This window comes from Erithacus rubecula, assembly GCF_903797595.1.
Source record: "Erithacus rubecula genome assembly, chromosome: 28".
In the NCBI taxonomy this organism is placed as follows: domain Eukaryota; kingdom Metazoa; phylum Chordata; class Aves; order Passeriformes; family Muscicapidae; genus Erithacus; species Erithacus rubecula.
This window is the reverse complement of record NC_136680.1, coordinates 3,867,881-3,874,045: the sequence shown is the minus strand read 5'-3', so window position 1 is coordinate 3,874,045 and position 6,165 is coordinate 3,867,881. Positions and strand designations below refer to the sequence as shown.

At 52.8% G+C, this 6,165-nt stretch overlaps 1 long non-coding RNA gene across 1 annotated transcript; it reads left to right on the top strand.

Moving 5' to 3' along the window:
* The first annotated feature begins 1 nt into the window (after position 1).
* Positions 2–1,555, top strand: LOC306813313. Its single transcript, XR_013776967.1, has 2 exons — positions 2–191; positions 1,136–1,555. It is a non-coding gene; the product is annotated as an uncharacterized lncRNA (long non-coding RNA).
* The last annotated feature ends 4,610 nt before the right edge of the window (positions 1,556–6,165 follow it).

Below are 6,165 nucleotides of genomic sequence, written 5' to 3'. Positions count from 1 at the left end.
TGGGGCGGCGGGCGGGGCCGGCACGGAGGGGGAGGATGGAGGGCGATGCGAGGGGGAGTGAGGGGCGATCCCTATAGGGATGATTCCTGAGGGGGCGATCCTCGAGGAGGATGAGGATCCATCCCTCAGGAGCACTTCAGGAGATGAGAGGACGATCCCTGAGGGACGACCCCTGAGGGGCTCTTTTGAGGGTAAGGCGACATTTCCCTGACGAGCAATCCCTGAGTGGCACTTTTAGGGCGAAAGAGGATGAGACCCTGAGGAACCAGTGTGGAGGAGTGACAGAGACGATTTTGGTGGGCGATCCTTGGGGACAATTTGGGGAACGAGGGAACGATTCCTGAGGGACAGCAAGGAGACGATCTCTGATAAGGATGGGGACTATCCCTGAGGGGCAATCTGGGCGACAAAGGGGCAACCCTTGAGGAGAGCGTCAGTCCCTGAGGGATGGTTTTGGGAATGAGGGGGTGATCCCCGAGAGGGAGTAAAGGGATGATCCATGAGGGAGTAATCCCGGAAGATGATGAGGGGCCAAACCTGAGGAACAGTTTGGAGGATAAGGGAGCATTTCCCCGAGGAGCAACGTGGAGGAGTGGCAAGAGGAGCAATCCTTGAGGGGCAGTTTTGGGGATGAGGGAGCAATCCCTGAGGAGGATGAGGTGAAAGGGGCCATCTCTGAGGAGCAAGGAAAAGGGAGTGATTCCCCCAGGAGCAATGATGGGGGCAGGGGGTGAGGGAAGCAATCTCTGAGGGGCAGTTTTGAGGGATAAGGTTCCCTGAGGAACAGTGTGGGGGAGTGACAGAAGCAATCTCTGAGAACCAGTTTGGGAGATAATGGCAGTTCCCCGAGGAGCAAAGTGAGGAGGACAAAGGGGAGTTCCCTGAGAGGAACTTTTGAGGGATAAGATGAGCATCTGGTCAAAGGGGTTGTTCTGAGGAGGATGAGGGAGCTCAGAGAGCAGTTTGGGAATGAATGAGAAATGGGGGTGCAATTCGCAGAGAAGAGGTTGGGAGTTAAAGAGCTGAAGGGGGTCAGTTAAAGGGCTGGGGGTGAGGAATCAGGGAGGTTTGGGCCGTGTGGAGATGAAAGGTGGGGTTTCCCTTCATCATCTCACACACCAGCCATTCTCTGCAGCAGACACAGGCCTCCAGCATCCCCAGACCCCTGCTTCACGCCCAGCAATTCATCACAGTAACAAGCTCGGAGTTACTAGCTGCTGCTGCTCACACAGGTCTGGAGCACCACAGGACACCACATTACCAGGCCCACCACAGGTGTTACACTGCACTAACCTGGGAGCCACAGCACCCTGATCCCTCACCTGGTCATACCCTGCTGCTCCTGCTGGACCAGAAACCACTGGCCAGGGTTGTCCCCATCGGTGGCATCTCCTCACCAGGCAGCGTGAGGTGGAGATGGCGTGGGGGCAGGAGCCAGCTGCAAAGCAGAAGATTAATTAAGAGGCTGTGCCACTGCCTCGCTGTGATCTCAGTAACTGAACCGTTAAAGTGATTTATTCTTCAGAGGGTAATTACATTCCCCCTCTCTCTGTTATCCATCCCCTGATCTGTGCTGCACACACACCCAGTCAGGAGCAGGCGTGTGGTCCTTGAGTCGATGTGTCAGAGGGGAGATGGCCTGGCTGCCCCTTCTGCTTCCTGTGCCTTGGTGTTACAGCTACTGGAGCACACAGTAATGTGCTGTTTGTATGGACAGTGTGCTGTTTGTGTGGATTGTGTGCTGTTTGTATGGACAGTGTGCTGTTTGTATGGACACTGTGCTGTTTGTATGGACTGTGTGCTGTTTGTGTGGATTGTGTGCTGTTTGTGTGGACAGTGCTGTTAGTATGGACAGTGTGCTGTTTGTGTGGATTGTGTGCTGTTTGTATGGACAGTGTGCTGTTTGTATGGACACTGTGCTGTTTGTATGGACTGTGTGCTGTTTGTGTGGATTGTGTGCTGTTTGTATGGACAGTGCGCTGTTTATATGGACAGTGTGCTGTTTGTGTGGATTGTGTGCTGTTTGTATGGACTGTGCTGTTTGTGTGGACTGTGTGCTGTTTGTATGGACAGTGTGCTGTTTGTGTGGATTGTGTGCTGTTTGTATGGACTGTGCTGTTTGTATGGACAGTGCTGTTTGTATGGACTGTGTGTTTGTGTGGACACTGTGCTGTTTGTATGGACTGTGCTGTTTGTATGGACTGTGCTGCTTGTGTGGATTGTGTGCTGCTTGTATGGACTGTGTGCTGTTGGTATGGATTGTGTTCTGTTTGTGTGGATTGTGTGCTGTTTGTATGGACTGTGTGCTGTTTGTGTGGATTGTGCTGTTTGTGTGGACAGTGCTGTTTGTGTGGATTGTGTGCTGTTTGTATGGACAGTGCTGTTTGTATGGATTGTGTGCTGTTTGTATGGATTGTGTGCTGTTTGTGTGGATTGTGTGCTGTTTGTGTGGACTGTGTGCTGTTTGTATGGATTGTGTGCTGTTGGTATGGATTGTGTTCTGTTTTTGTGGATAATGCTTCCAGACCCTCACACAGCTCTGGGATCTCCCCATGAACCCCTGGGGCTGGACACAGCAGTGCTGCTACACCATTGATTTTAACTGAGGGCTTCCAGCCTGCATTTGTTATCAATACCCATTTCTGCTGCATTACGAGCTGTCAGGTTTCTTGCTGCATTTTTAAAACTGCATTTCACATAGACAAGTTTGGGAAACTCCTGTGCACAGCTCTCATCCTAATAGTCCCAGAGCAGACAGGAATGAGTAGGAGCCTTTAGAATCAGAGAACCACAGAACCATGGAATCATTAATACTGGAAAAAAGTCCAAACTGTAACCCCAGCAGCACTAAACCATGTCACCAAATGTTTTTTGAACATTTCCAGGGCTGGAAGCACTTACAGCATTTTAGAGTATCTATTTCGAGTATTAGAAATAGTATTTTTCAGAGGAACAGTCGTTTTTTCTGTGAAATCTTTCATTTATTAATAACAACCACGCATTTGGTAGAGCTGAATTCCCTCAAAACGCTGCATCCTTTACTCTTTAACACCATTTCAGCGTCACACTTTTCCCTCGGGGCGGCGCAGCCTGGCCGCCCGCCCGCTCCCTGCTCAGACCTGTCCTGCTTGCGGATGCTCCTGTCGGGCCAGAAACATTAGAGGGAGCTGGAGACTCGCTGTGCCCGGCCGATGGTCGGACGTGTCTGATGCTGGCAGGAGCGGCCTGGAGCCGTGTCCCAAGCACCGGAGTGGGCACTGGCTGTGTGATCCCGCACTTCTCCAGCTCCAGGAGTGCTGCAGGAGTGTCCCTGAGCGGCTCCTGCCCTGCCTGGGAGGTGCAGGATCAACCAACCCAGCCCGTGCTGCTGGTGGAGGCTGAACCTTCTTCACCATAATCCAAAATCCCAGCAAATTCATCCTCGACAAACTGTGGTGCCTCCGGGCGGTGGGTGTGCCTGCCAGGAGCACAGGAGCTTCTCCATCACTTGGGGAGGGGATTCCTGTTCAATCCTGATCTTCCAGCACCACCAGCCTGCTCTGCGCCGTGCTCACCGTGCCAGCCCTGCCACCCTGCAGCAGGCTGATCCTGGTTATTCGGCCTGTGGTGAACTAAATCAGGGTGATTTGTGTTGTGGCAGGAGCCAGAGGCTTAACTCGGGACCAGTGCAGGGAAACAGTGCCGTGGATATCAGGGATAATGGCCCAGAGATCTGTGTGGGACACTCCCCATGGCACTGTGGGGTGGGGTGAGGGTTTGCTGCAGCAACCCAGCACCAATTCCACAGTGATCAGTGCTGTGCTAGGCCAGAGAAATAAAAAGATGTGTCATACAGGAGACTTTACAATCCCAAAACCAAACCTGGGAACAAAAGCTCCTGTAAAAGTCCCAGCATCATTATTTCTGGGTCTGGCAGCCACCAGATTCCTTCAGAGATCAGGCACTGGGCACAGGCAGCACTGTTTTAGCTGGGCCACTCACAGGCTGAACAAAAGCCTCACCCCAGCAGTAGCACTGGGCAAGGAAGTTGCTGGGGTTCAGCTGGTGGGATGAAGGCTGACCCCATGGAGGGCTGGATGAAAGCTACAAGCAGCTGGAATGAAACCAGTGGGACTGGAATGCTCTGAGTTGGATAGTTCTTCACCTTGTGGAGGCAGAAAAAAAAACATTTAGCACGTATGCTCCAAGCAAAAGTTGGAAATGTGTATTCTCAGCAAAAGCCAGGCAGAGGCAGCTCTCCCCTGGCTGAGCAACTCACCCCAAAGGAGGCATTTTAGGATGGAAGGAAGCTCCAAGGAAGACTGCAGGGCAGAGACATCCCAGTGTGAGCCAGAGGAGGGCAAAGTGGCACCTGCCAAAGCCTGGGCCTTAGCACCAAGCCTTGGTCTTAACCTCCAGCCAGCTGAGAAGGTGACTCACAAGGCCCAGGGCCCAATCCAGCCACAGGCACAGCTCTCCCAGGTTTTGGGAAAACCTGAGCCTGCTCTGCTTCTGCTGACCACAGCTCCCATTGCCCCTGCAATTCCACCGAGCTGGAATCCTGTGGGAAAGCCACACCTGCACCCCATGGCTCTCCAAAATTCACACTTCATCATCCAAAACCACAAACAAGGCTGACCACGGCCTTTTCCAGACAGTGGAGGAAACACGTGCCATGCTGTGCCAGTGCCACTGAGCCTCCTGGGGCACAGGGAAACACAGGCAAGGCCAGTCTGTGCTGGGCTCTGCTGGGTGCACATGACTCACTCCCTGAGATTATTTCAGAGGGAGAACCAGCACACACCAGTCAAAATCACACCAAAATGGCACATCCTACCAAAAAAACCACCCCACACTGGTTTGTTTGGTTGCCTGGCAAAATGCACAGGAGTTCTTTCCTTCTCTGCACCATCAAAGAAATCATTTTAAAAGCACAACAAGAGAAATATATATTTTAATCAAAAGCAGCTGTTTTGCATTAAAACACACTTCACACCTCCCACTCTGCATTGTCCAGTGCTGGGGGTTCAGTGATGGTTCAGGAGAGTGCCCTGCTCTGAGGGAATGCATGTCACTCACTCCAGGGTGGTTTCTGGGGTAGATGTAAGAGTCAAAATGTTGGCTAATCACCTAAATCGTGCCACCAGCAGAGCCAGGCTCAGACCCAAAATACTGCAGACACTTCATCTTTGCTCCTGCCCAGCTGCCCCCATCTGGGCTGAAGCCAGATGTGACCCTGCTGGTCACCCCAGCTCTGTGGCCACTCAGACCCAGCAGTGACCCAGTGGCTCTGTTAAATCCTGGCAGCCTGGCACAAGCCACCACATCACCCAGAGCCTGACCCCCTGCATCAGCCAGGCCACCCCAGTGGCTCTGCTTCCCTCTGGGCCAGCGTGGGCAGCATCATGCTGCTCATGATCCTGCAGGGCTTTTCTCCAGTGCAAATCCACACCAGGGTATTTATAGTCCTTGTCCCAGCAGAGCCTATTTTGGGCTGATGCTCAGGCACCAGAGCAGCACAGGTTATTTTAACCCAGTGCTGGGTTATTTTCAGAGCTGCCCTTCTCTGCACGTGCTCAAGAATGGGTTACAGCTACCAGGCACTTTCTGGGGCTGGGGAAACTGGGGAAGGGGGAGAAGAGGGACCATGCAAAGGGATTTCAGAGATTTAAAGTTAAAGCAGCATCTGCAGCAATGCTGCTTTTGACACACATGGGATCCACCTAGAATTTTGGAAGGAGGATTGTCTGCAGGATAACCCTTGAGCTAAAGGCAGGAGGGGAAAGATTTCTGGAGCACAGAGCTGAGGGCCCAATGATGGTGAAACAACATGCAAGAAAAGAGCCAAGAGCTGGATGCTCCTAGAATGTCCAGGGTCACAGCTCGTGACCCCAGGCAGGAGCAATGGCTTTGTTCAACAGAGGCAGGAGCAGCACCATGGGATGGGAAATGCTCCTCACCCTCTGCTTGCAGGGAACCCCAGCTCTGTTCTTGCCACATGCCATGCACAGCCAGGGAAGGGAGACTTCTGGAGCCATCCTGTCCTGATCCACACACTGCAAGAAGCAGCTGCAGCATTTACCAAGCACTGAGCCTGGATTCTCAGCAGTGCTGCAGTGGGGCTGTCTCAGCTCAGAGCAGGGAGCAGCAGCTGGTCCATGGCAGAGCCCACAGCCCACTCCCCAA